The sequence below is a fragment of the Sus scrofa genome, chromosome 4 (assembly GCF_054392235.1).
Source record: "Sus scrofa isolate SSC_HxYL_T2T_F1_AM1 chromosome 4, Sscrofa_HxYL_maternal_Yorkshire_Landrace_v2.0, whole genome shotgun sequence".
Classification (NCBI taxonomy): Eukaryota; Metazoa; Chordata; class Mammalia; order Artiodactyla; family Suidae; genus Sus; species Sus scrofa.
In genome coordinates, this window is record NC_139386.1 from 79,026,701 (window position 1) to 79,039,855 (window position 13,155).

At 45.7% G+C, this 13,155-nt stretch overlaps 1 protein-coding gene across 4 annotated transcripts in view; it reads right to left on the minus strand.

Moving 5' to 3' along the window:
* Positions 1-13,155, minus strand: part of FAM110B (family with sequence similarity 110 member B) — a 164,419-nt gene that overhangs the window by 106,979 nt on the left and 44,285 nt on the right. For all 4 annotated transcript variants that reach the window (XR_014843790.1, XR_014843791.1, XM_013988070.3 and 1 more), the window contains exon 3: positions 3,211-3,259. The gene's annotated coding sequence lies outside the window, so the exon portion shown is untranslated. The remainder of the gene's footprint in view (positions 1-3,210; positions 3,260-13,155) is intronic.

A 13,155-nucleotide genomic window follows, 5' to 3' on the forward strand; every position in this document is an offset into this window, starting at 1 on the left:
ACACAACTAAGCATCTTCAGGTTAAAGGAGGCTTTAATGACAGTCTTAGGTTTGAATATCTATTCAGTGTTTTACGAGTTACAGGAATTTAGGCTAAATTTTTAATTTCCTTAAGACTTGGTTTCTTCTTAAATAAAAATAGCTGTATTGTTAGCCATTTTGTAGTTTCAGAAAACGGGGGTGGGAGCCGGGCCCCTGTAGCTAGAAAGGAGGTGCATTGTGTGCAGAGAGTGTAGAAAACAACCCTAAAGCCACACGAAGACAATCCTAGGACATATCAGTGATAAAACACTGTCCCCAGGGGGCAAACTGTCCCCATGGCCTGGCGCCCCCAAGATGGCCCAAGACAGCTGGGCTTCCTTGACCCTTTCCAGGTGCCCAGCCCCAACCTTGAACCTTTTCCAGGTGCCTGGCTGACCTTGACCCTTTCCAGGTGCCTGACCCCGAACTAATGCACATTAATTATTTAACCTGTGAAGCAGACACCACTGCCACCACTTTACAGGGGTGGAAACTGACTGGGAGGCTTCTCAGGAGAGGGGCGGGGGGAGGCCAGAGACAGAGCACCTGCCTCTGAACCATGAAGCCCCCTCCCTCCCCGTTTCTGAGCTTCCAGGCACTGACCTTCCCGGCCACCGGAAACAGTTGTGAAACATCGGTCCTCAGGTTTGATTTGCAATAATAGTAGAAGAAATGAAAACAATTAAAAGGGCAGAGCCTCCAGGTCTATCCTTGGGAAAATGAACTACAGTCTAACTCCCCCAAAGTCCAGGAAACAGAGGAGAGCAGCCTTGCCCCAAACAGTGCCTTCAGCTCCCCAAATGTGCCTCGTGTGTGTGTGTGTGTGTGTGTGTGTGTGAATGTCTCTGTGTATCTGTATACATATGTGTGTATATGTGTGTATGATGTATATGTGTGCATGTGTGTACATATGTGTATATGTATGCATATGTACATATATATGCACTGTGTGTGCATACATGTGTATACGTACTGTGTATATGCGTATGTGTACGTGTGTGTGTGTATGCACGTGCATATTTGTGTATATTCATGCACTGATGTAAGAGTGTGTGTGTGCATGTGTGCATTGTGTATGTATCTATGTAAGGTGCATGTGTATATGTGTATGCACGTGTGTGCAGATGTGTTGGTGTGTATGTACACATGTGCGTATTTGTGTATGGATGTAGGGGTGTGTGCGTGCATGTGTGTATGTATGTAAGGTGCATGTGTGTATGTTCACACACGTGTGTGTGTACTGGCATGTGCATGTATGTACACACATGCATATTCGTGCATGGATATATGGGTGTGTGCATGCATGTGTGCATGTGTGTGCGTGCATACACACTCCCAGCCCCCTCCCCAGGCACTCTATCAGCAGGCCCAGCCTTTCCTTGCCCTCACTGGCCTCCCTGGGGGGCAGGGGACACGTAATCTGGCCTGGTGCTCTCACTATGGAGAGCTGAGCTGATGAGGGGCAGCAGAAGGGGGCAAACCCCCCTGGGCAGCCCGTGACCAGCAAGTGTGTTTTCAAGGCAGTGAACTTGGGCCTCGGCCATGATGTGTACATGGCTATAAATCAAGCAGTAATTAGACTCTGCAGCATTTAACACAACCCCTCTGCTACCCTCATTTAGCAGCTCTGGATGGGAAAGAAAGGCTGAACGTTCCCATCGAAAATGTAGTGACTGCTCCACTGAGCCTGCGTTCTGCACAACCCCAAGCACCAGACAGTGCTGGAAGGACATTCTCTCAGGGTCCCGCTTCCCTGACAATTCCCTGGGGATGGGGGGCCATCTTTATCACGTTGGAACCCACATTAGCAACCAAAAGCTGGAAAACGCAGCTTTCGTTTGAATAAACTATGCATTAGGAAGAAAATGTAATTAAACTAGCAGAAAAGTATTGAAACCTTTGCAGACATGCCCACACATAAGAATCTATGCAAAGGAGCCTCTCATTTGATTTCAGTCAAAGCAAACGCAACCTTCAATGTCAGCTATAAACATGTCATCCTGGGCGATTTATAAGGGAGCCCTCAAGGAGACATGTGAATTATGCCTTCACGAAGATTTTAGTTTTAAACATTATCAAGCCCTATGAAAATGCAATCTGATAGTTAGGATCATACAGAAATGTCAGTGTTCTCTTTTAGTGTGATCTGATGTTTTTATTTTACATTTCCATGCATTATGCTTCTTAAGTTAAATAAGTTTTGATAACCTGTAGAAAATGAAATGGTACTGGAAAGTGTAACAACACGTAAAATTACATTTATTTTAAACCACTGGCTATTTTGTAGATGGCCTTGCCCTGTGAACTTTAGAAAGCTAGAGAGATCCATTACTCCAAAATTATTTCATGATTGAAAATTTTCAGTTTGAAAAAAGCTATATATTTTGGGAGTTCCCGTTGTGGCTCAGCAGGTTAAAAACCCAACTAGCATCCATGAGGATGCAGGTTCAATCTCTGGCCTCACTCAGTGGGTTAAGGATCCAGTGTTGCCGCCAGCTGTGGCCTTGGTCAGAGACGCAGCTCAGATCTGGTGTAACTGTGTGGCTGTGGAGCAGGCCAGCAGTTGCAGCTCTCATTTGACCCTAGCCTGGGAACTTCCATATTCTGCAGGTGTGCCCCTAAAAAAAATAAAAGAAAAAAATTTAAAAAGAAAACGTTTAAAAGTTATATATTTTGGACCACAGCCTGACAGATTTTTTTTTTTTTTTTTTTTTGGTAAAGGGCCAGAGAGTGTCTTAGTCTCTGCAGACCCCAAAGCTCTCATCTCAGTTGATGTAGCTTGAAAGCAGCCACAGTTAACACATCCATGTGTGAGTATGGCTGCGTCCCAATAAAACTTTATTTACAAACACAGACAATAGGCTGGATGTTTGCAAATAAACATCATCCAGCATGGGCCAACCTCTGACTGAGGCCAGACTGAAACAGTGTGGAGTTTGGTCTCTAATGAGCAGTGGCAACATACTTCGGAGTGAAAAAAGAACTAAAAAAGCAACCTCTTGTATTCAGGGGTGTAATGTTAGATGTGGCAAACGTTTCTCCTGATTTGGGACGGCGTTAACTTTGATCATGAAACATAAGACTTGAAGGTGCATACGGCGCATGAGCGAGTGTTCAAACTGATCACGGCTGGAAACAGAGCACATCCCGGGTGTGACTCGAGATGGCCAAAGAAAGTGTTCTACTCACCAGGGAAGGCGTCACCTGACCTGGGCTGGATCTCAGAGGCCCAAGGCACCTGAAAAATAAAACATCACTTCTGTCACTGGGAGCCCAGTGGGATCCCTCCACTCCAAAAGGATGGAGAAATGCTGCTCTAGACACAGAACAGGGAAGAGACAAGAACATGACGTGGGCTCAGATGACACAGAAGAATCTGTGCCCATGGGGCTGAGGAACATTAACTCCAACTTGATCTTTAGATCAGGCATGGGGACTACTTAAATGCCAAAAAAGAGCATAACCTCCAGTGGGGGGGAAGAGAGTAAAGAGATGCGGGAGAGAACTGGGAGAAGAATGAACTATTCAAATGAAGCCAGCAGCGCACACCTGCCATCCAGCAGGTCTGGGCGGAGGACCAGCAGGTAGGTGTGCAGCCCAGCTGGACTCCCAGCCCTGGAAGGTGTGGGGTACACGCCGAGATGCTCGCTGTCCCGAGCGACAGGGCCAGCAGGCCTGCCCCAGGCTGGCGCCCTCGTGCCCGAAGGCAAAGCACTCAAAACTCAAACTCTCTGACTTTGCTGCCTGAGTCCTTCCTAGAACAAGAGAGGGTTTGAATAATGACCTCAGGCCCCAGAGATTTTATACCACCATCCGTGGGAATCTTTTTTTAGAAAGTACTACTTTGAGAATGCAGCCATTCGATCCTAGATTAACAGCCCATCTGATAACACGGTGTAGAAAAAAAAGAGGGACTGAGAAAGTGCTAAGAAACAAGCATTAATTTTTAAGAAATGTGAATAAATAGGAGTTCCCATTGTGGCTCAGCAGGTTATGAACCTGACTAGTATCAGTGAAGATTTGGGTTCCCTCCCTGGCCTCGCTCAGTGGGTTAAGGATCTGGTGTTGCTGCAAGATGTGGAGCAGGTCGTAGAGGCAGCTCGGATCTGGCGTTTCTGTGGATGTGGTGTAGGCCTCAGCTGCAGCTCTGATTCCACCCCTAGCCTGGAAATTTCCATATGCCCTAGGTGGGACTGCAGAAAAATAAAAAAATAAATAAAAGTAAAAAAAATAAATAGTCTGAAATAGAAATTTGCAAACTAAAGCTATTATTGGGATACAGACAGACAACCCACAGGTAAGGGGGCTCTTGCTTTCCAAGGACAACTCCTCTCCTGCTGTCAACTCTGACAAGCCTCCAGCTACAAATATCTCAGTAAACGCAGGTTACAAAATGGTCCAGAAACTCCGGTCAGCTGCTCTAATCTTTGCAGTCTCCATCTTTTCCTGTCTACCGAATTCCCAGGGTGTACCTTCCCTTCCTGTGTGTCTATTTGGTCTTTTGTGTGTAACAAATACGGCAGCTATACCCAACTAGCAATAACTGTCTGCAAATCCCACCTAGAAAACCTCAGCGATTGCTACTGACTGTCCAGTTGTGCAGCTGGGGATGAGGGTGAGTTACAGAGATGCTCTGCTTGCTCCCGAGACCTGAGAAGATATCTCTGTCTGCCCTCAGGAAGAAGGGATCCAGCCCCCTGGGTGCAGACCGCTCCTGGCTGGTCGAGCACCTTCCCAGCAGGTGGTGGCAAGAGGACTTTCACAGGCAGCTCCACTCCCCACCCACCAGGAACCCATATCTCATACTGTACACTGAAACCAAACAGAGCAAATTAAAAGGTGAGCTGAAGTTCCAGAGAAGGAGAAAAAAAATGTTCTGTCAGGCTAAATGTTGAACAAAAGCATATAATAAAACATAAAAGTCACTGAGATAAAATAACCGAAAATATTTTTCTGGAGCACTGAAGCCCGGGTCTGAACCCCTTTTCTCACCTTTGCACAGTCCCTGTCCCAGGGACCAAGTGGCTCTAGGTCCCATATGTGTGCTCACAGCCTCCACGTGTCCATCTCCAGTTCCTCCTCTCCCCTCGTCTCTAGGCTGCTATGTCCAAGGAGACCTCAAGGTCTCCATCTGTTTCTCCCCTTCTCTGCGGCCCTTCGTGGCCTCTGTCTGCATAGGTTCCTGTCGCCATGTAACAAACATCCCACCCACTTACTATCTCACAGATTCTATAAGGCTCAGATGTGGCTCAGTAGGGCCCAGCCCAGGATCAAGTCTCATTGGGCTGTGATTATGGTGTGGTCTGGGCAGCCTTCTTCTAAGAAGCTCAGGGCCTCCTTTGAGTTCCCATGGTTCTTGGTGGAATTCTGTCCTTAAGGCTGGAGCACCAAGGTCCCAGTTCTCCTGCTGGCTGAGAGTGGTGGCCACTTCCCTCTCCTAAAGGCAGCTCACAGCTCCCTGCTCCATGGCCAGCAGGAGAATCTCCTCCATTCTGCCAAGATGGAGTCTTCTACAAGATAACTTAGTAATCACAGCACTGCTATCCATCATCCTCATCATAAACTATTAGCCCCACCCACCCACACAGGGGTCACCTTAGAACTCTGCCAACCACACTCTCCAAAATGCTACCTACCCCACCCCCACAACACACACATCCACCCCCTCCCTGCTTTATTTTCTGCTATCATACTTCTTTCTTTCTTTCTTTAAGGGCCATGCCCATGGCATATGAAGTTCCCAGGCTAGGGGCAGAATCAGAGCTTCAGCTGCCAGTCTGCACCACAGTCACAGCAATGCTGGATCCAAGCTGCATCTGTGACCTCCACCACAGCTCACTGCAATGCTGGATCCTTAACCCACTAAGCGAGGCCAGGGATCGAACCCAAGTCCTCATGGATCCTAGTTGGGTTTGTAACCTGCTGAGCCACAATGGGAACTCTGCCTCTATCATACTTTTTGCCATTTGAAATAACGGATATTTTATGTATTTATCTTCTGCATTTCTGCCTCATCTCATTGAAATATAAGCCTCAACAGGGCAGAACCTTTTGTCAGCTACTATATCCCAGGCCTGCAGAAGAATACTGCCCAGCTTAGAGCAGCTTATCCACAAATATTTAGTGAATGAGTCAATGATTTACTACATAGGTTTGTCTGAAGAATGCCAGCCTCTCAACATCTCCGATTCCACTACTAAGCACAGATTTCTGTGACTTATTTCTTTCCACTGTAGTTAGTTGCCTTACATCAGAACTTTGTTGAGTCACAAAAGATCAAGCTAAACGTTATTCTTCCCATGGCAGCAAGGCTATACAGTTTTAGTGTATTTACAGTTTTATCAGCCAACTATGCAGTGAAAACTCCACACTGAATATTTGCAAAACCACCACTTTTTAGCTTACGTGAAAACAGATATGTTTAATGTCCGGTTCCCAGGCTCAGAGATGACTTCTGTTTGTTTGTTTTTCGATCTTAAAAAGAATCTTCAGTCCAACAGTGGAGAAACTAGGAAGCAAAAGCCAAGCTCCCTTTGAACACTGACTCCAAGAAAACCACGAGTATGTGACTAAGTCAGTGACTGAAACAAGAGAGAAGTCATGTTGAGGAGCCCTGAACATAACTGTGAAATATAACTCTATGTGAAGTGCACGCTGAGTATCTGTTTCACCCCATTTGTCTCTGATTAGCAATGCTTTTGTAGGGGATAGAAAAAAAAAAGGTATATGCATTTAAAACAAGACTCATAAACCCCAATGCAATTGCAAGTTCTATAGCAAACTGATGACTTACCCGATGTTCAGCCTAAAAACCACTCCCAAGCGGCCTCCACTGAAAGTAACTGAATGCTACTCAGGGATCACACGTCCTAAAAGGCAGGCAGATTGTCCCTTTCATCTTGTTTAACTTTCCTCACTCTTGTTTATTTTACTAGCACCACTGCTATTAATGCATTTCAAGGAACACAATAAATTCTAAATCTCCCTTGTTAATGATAAATGAGCATTCGTTTCTGCATTCCTGGCTGGTTCCTGCTTCTGGCTTCTCCTCTCTAACCATTTATATAGTTTCCAGGTTAATCTGCCAAAAACAGTGTTTCTGGCAAGTCCCTCCTCTGGTCATCAATTCAGGGCAGCTCCTTATGGCTTCGCTCATCAAGTTCATAGCCCTGGCCTGGCTTGTCAGTTTCCTAACCTGGGTTAGCCTGGGTCAGCCTGGTTTCTCCGTTAACCGCAAGACTCTGACCACTTAACTCCATTCTCATCTGGCCACCACCAGCCTCGAGGTGATGGGCTAAAAGAATACAGATCAATGAATGAGAATCTCTGACACCAAGCCTACACCCTCCTGATTTACAAGGGGGCAGACTGCTTCTCTTTCCCTTAGAAACACAGTAAGGTTAATTAAGAAGCTCCATAAGACAGTCTTCAGCATCTCAAAGTGAAGGCATCATAAAGGTAAACCAAAAGGATTAAAGAAGCTGGAGTTCCTGCTGTGGCACAGTGGCTAAGAATCCCACTGCAGCAGCTCAGTATGTTCCCCAGCCCTGCACAGTGGGGTAATGGATCCAACACTGCCATGGCTGTGGCGTAGGTTGAAGTTATAGCTTGGATTTGATCCCTGGCCCAGGAACTTCCATATGCCAAGACTGTGGCCATAAAAATAAAAAAAATTAAAAAGTATCACAGAGGCAAATCTGGCATTTCCTGAGCATCTTCACTGAGCTCTTTGTGGAGGCAGAATTTCAACTCGGCCCCTGGGTATTCCCAGCCCCCAGACAGTAAATGCAGTAGATGAAACTGCTGTGATGAGGAATGTTCTCCAGCACGTTACCTTAGCTAGGAGGACCATCTAGCTGGCTCAATCTCATGGATCCTTTAAAAGCAGAGCATTTTCTGTAGCTGGTCACAGAAGAAGACTTATAGACTATAAGTTGCTGCAATGCTATGAGAGGATTCGGGGCAAAGAACTGTAACGGTTTCTAGAAACTTCTAGAACTGAGGGTGCCCTTTGGCCTCAGTCCTCCCTGCAACCTGAATGAGCTTAGAAACTGATTCCTCCCTGGAGCCTCAATCCAGAACATGGCCTGACCAACACCTGGAGCGTGAGAAAGTCCCAGGGCAGATCCAGCCCACAAGCGCTATGAAGCACCTGTGGCCACAGGACTCTGAGTTGAGAAACAGCTGCCATTTGTGGAAACATCTCGAAGCCAAAGAAAACCAATATGCTCTCCTCGAAGCCCAGCCTCTGTCTGTTCACATGAGAACATCCTCCCAGCACCTCCAACCAACATCAGTGGCCCTCACAGGCATGCATGTATGGCCAACAGGCAAAAGAGAAAGAAAAGTCCAAGAGACCTCCTAGGAAATCGTGATCCTGCCTGCAAAGCCTGGGACTCTGGGAACAAGCAGAACATACAAATCTGTAAGGACAGTGCTTATTCTAAAGATGGTCATGTATGAGCAATACTTCTCAGCAATGGTAAAATAGGAATCCGCCCTTCCACAAAATTTTACTAATGTTACCATCGATAACAGCATCATAAACATTATAATTTATTCAGTTTTCTGTGACACACAGTAGGAAAAGTGTTCATCTTTTATGCATCAGGAGTAATTGATTATCACCCATACGCAGTATGGTGACTTACTGACTAATTCCAGGGAAGGCTAAGAAAAACATGCCATTTACATATGATTACAAGAAAAAGTAAATATTAGAGGATGTTTGCCCACTGCTTTTCTCAGGAGTGACCATGAGTCACTAAAATGTAAACGTTCTGTGTTTCATTTTGCTTTTAAAAGCAATCCTAATTCTAATTATTTTAATATATAGACATTTGTTTCATTTCTACTCCAAGGTGGGTTCTCCGTGAGGCACTAAAAAACATAGATGGTAAGTCAGTCCCTGATTTCTAGTTCCTCAAAGTCTTTTAAGAGCGAGAAACCAGTCTACTAAAAGTTGAAACAAGCAATTTCAATCAGCCCAGTATTAGCGGTACAGGGATTGTATAAGATGCAATGTGGCCCAGGAATTATACAATGTTTGGTGCAATGGTGGTGAGCAAACAATTAACCAAGTGCGTCTGTCTGTCTGTCCATCCATCCTCCCATCCCTCCCTCCCTCCATCCATCTGAGACTATTACCGGTAAACAGAAACATGTGACCTAATGAAGAGCCTTTCTAACACTGGCTGGGTGTCTAACGACTGTGAGCAACTACATTTTTTTAATGAAAGAAAACTAGCTGTTCATGAAAATACATCTATCCAGTGTAGTCTGTTTAAATATGAAAGGCAGCTGGTAGTTCTTAATCTGCCACAATTAAGTTTACACATCTCTAATACAATGGTCTGAGTACAATAAAACTTAGGCCATCCATAAACAGGGAACACCATTCTGTTCACTAACCTCTAAAATTTCCCAAATAGGAAGTTATATTAAAACCACATTGACTTCCCAGAAACAGAGTATATAAGAGATTGGGACCTAAATCAAACCAAACATTTCATTCCTGACCCAGCAATGTAAAAAGACAATAATTGTATTCTTGGGGGAAGAGAGTGATTAAAGCAGAAAATAGAGACTGTTATAGTTTAAACACACACACACACACACACACACACACACACACACACACACACACACACACACACACACACACACACACACACAGAGTATGTATTAAGCCAGTCTTGCTGGAAGGAAATGAAAGTCTTGATCCTCATCACTCTACCAGGGTTTCTCGTAAGTGAGAAATTTCCCTGTGATAATGCTCGTCTTATTTGGCATTTATTTTTAAAAAGATGAGCTGTGACTTTTCACACAAGCTGTTTTTGAATTCCACCACTTAACATTATTCCTAAAAGAACTTTCTTAAACTCAGTCGTCAGATGTTTAACATCTGCTGTGCGATAGACAAAGTCAGGGATGCAAAACACAGCGCTTAGAAATAATACGCGTGGAATGAAGGCGCCCACAGAACGCAGTGAAACTGACAAGACGTGACCCTGGCCGTTAAGGAGGTTATACATTAGCTGTAAAGCTTTGGCTAATAAACATGCAAGACATTAAACTGCAATAACGCATGAAGTACCAAGGCGGGGTAGGAGTGAAATACCTGGAACAGGTGATCCCGGAGGACAGGTTTTGTCCCAAAAGGCAGGCATCCCGCCCGGCCACGAGGTCCCCTAGCCGCTCCGCTGCTTAATGTCACACAAGGGGTGGGACAGGGCCTCTGAGTTGGTGAAGACCAAGTTTTAGCTACTTTAACTCAGTTACTAACGTGTCATCATTCACTCCTAAGGAAACACCAGAGTCTAAAGATGAGCAGCCTATGCTGATGAAACTCGAAAGGAGGTGCTCAGAGCCAGGCTTGGGGAGGTCCCAGCACAGCACGGAGGAGCCTGGAGCCCATCACAGACGCCGGTGGCCTCAGCGGGGGATGGTGCATTGCATCTCGGTGTCTCGTCTGCCCAAGGGGGCTGATGAAAGGGGCGTGACAGTCTGTACGAAGGGCACCAGGGGCCCAGCACTGTGCTAGCGCTTGTGAGGAGCGTCTCACCAGAAGCTTTCAAAGTGGGTGCCTGGAGAACAATCTAGAAGCAATAACAGAACGGTGCCAGCACGAGAGGATCATGGTGAGGATCCAGGGATAGCAATGCACTGTGATCACTAATGTTGTGCTAAGCATATGGAGCTTCATAAAGGGCAAGTGTCACCACCCTCACGTGGCTGAGGGACGAAAAAGGGTGGGGATTTCAAGCAATTAAGAACAGGGTTTGCAAAAAGCCTCCTTCAAGATCTTGAGTTGATTAGTACAGCTGAGAAGGGTTCCCAGGAGCAGAGCAGGAATGGCTGGGGAGGAAAACCCGAACTAGACTGCGACCTCCCAAGTCTTTTAGCCCCCGGGTCCAGGGGAGCTGGCGAAAGGTTTGTAGGAATGCAGGTGACTTGGAAACACTATTTCATCAAGATTCACCTACAGTCAGTCCTACTGTACAGCACAGGGAACTGTATCCAGTCTCCTGGGATAGATCATGATGGAAGATAACATGAGACTATAGACACATGACTGGGTCACCTTGCCGTACAGCAGAAATTGGCACAACATTGCAAACCAACCATACTCTAATGAAATTTCTTTTAAAAAAGATTCACTTGGAGGCAACACGAAGAGGAGACAAAAAAAGGGACCCCAAGGGACAGAGGGACTGATCGGAGGTGGCTTCAGTAATACTACGTGGTAAGAGAAGATGAGGTCACCTTGGAACAGGAAAGAAGGAAAAAGGCGAACAGGAAAGAGCCAAAGAACTCAAGTATCTAATGAGCGGAGGCCCAGAGAGGCCGGGTGATTCTCCAGGGTTTTCCAGAGATGGTTCCTTGGTGATGGAAGCTCAGTGGGACCTGGAACAGCTAGGAGGGACGCTGGCTTCACAGGAGGGTGCGGGGAGCCATCTGTGACGTGGCGAACGGGTCTGGAGTGGAGGACTGATGATGTGCATTCAGCAAGTGGCATAAAGGTTGAGACAACTGAGCGGGAAGGGAGTGGGACCAGGCGGGGGTGTGAGGGTCCTGGGTGTGGGTGGGCCCGATGGTGGAGACTGAGCCCCGGGGCAGCAGCAAGTCATAAGGCCCTGAGGTCTAGGGTAAAAGGAAGGACCCGAATGTGCTCCCGATTTATAAATCAGGATCCAGAGCCTGGATAGAGTACAAAGCGAGGCAGAGCCCAGGGAGGACAGAGAGCAAGCAAGGTGCAGGATGAGACAGGATGGCACTCAGACAGGCTGGGAGGGTGCAGGTGTCAGGCTCTGAGGCTGAGAAGAGCTAGACAATCACTGAATCTTCTGTCAGTCAATGTCAATACCCCCTTTAAGATAAAAAATATTCAGCACCTCTAAAATACTCCCCACCAAACCTGCCCTAAAGAAACCGCCAAAGCTTCTATTTTTAGCCTCAAATTATGAGCAGATAATTTTCCTGAAAAGAACTTGCAGGTGCTTCTGAAAGGGACTAAGAGGAAAAAAAAAAAAAAAAAAAAAAAAAAAAACCACTGCAAAATACTGTTTTCTAAACAATTCACTGCTGACCGACGGGGATTCACTGCTGACCGACAGGGATCATGAACTATGCTTAAGCTACAGTTTCAGGCTGAGTTGAAGGATTATTAGGCAAAGATTTAGAATGAACACTGAATTTCAACAGCATGTATGTAACCCAGCAAATGTGAATCCATTAAGCTTTTATGCTAATAAATGTACCGGAGAAGCTGAAAGAGAGGTAAAAGAAAGCTAAAGTTTGAATGCAGTCCTACTTTGACATTAAAAGCATTTCTTTTCAAAATTCTCAAATTGGTCGCCAAGCACACTAATCTCTTACAAGAAGAATCTATTTTTTAAGACACAAAAATCTCAAAATTCATTCTGCACATTAAACAGCCTCTCCAGTTTTACAAGAGAGCAGTCAGTTACCAAAACAAGTACCAACTGTATAAGAGCCAGAATTCCTCTATTATTGTTTGATAGGAAATTACGTCTTCAAATACTTACTAAGTATTCTGTTTGATTAATGTCAGTTGCAAGGGAAGAGAAAAAGGGAAGTTCCCATCATGGCTCAGTGGAAACAAATCTGACTAGTATCCATGAGGACGCAGGTTCAATCCCTGTCCTCGCTCAGTGGGTTAAGGATCTGACATTGCCGTGACCTGTGGTATAGGTCGCAGATGCAGCATGGATCCCGCATTGCTGTTGGCTGTGGTGTAAGCCAGCAGCTATAGATTCGATTTGAGCCTTAGCCTGGGAACATCCATATACCACACCCATGGCCCTAAGAAGACAAAAAAAAAAAAAAAAAAAAAAAAGAGAGAGAGAGAGAAAGAAAGAAAGAAGAGGACACTTACAATCCCATGAGAGAGAAAGAAAGAGAGAAAGAGAGAGGGAGAGAACAAGAGGACACTTACAATCCCCTGAGGTCTCAGGGACTTCTGGTCAACCACAGGACTTCAGTGCCTAGAACCACATCCCAGCACAATGCTAGGTGATGGGAGAAGGAAACACAGTAGCTTCCAGGTCCACCTAGATATATCACAGCCCATGAATACAGTCCCTCGTCCTCAAACCTCACTACAGGCATCCT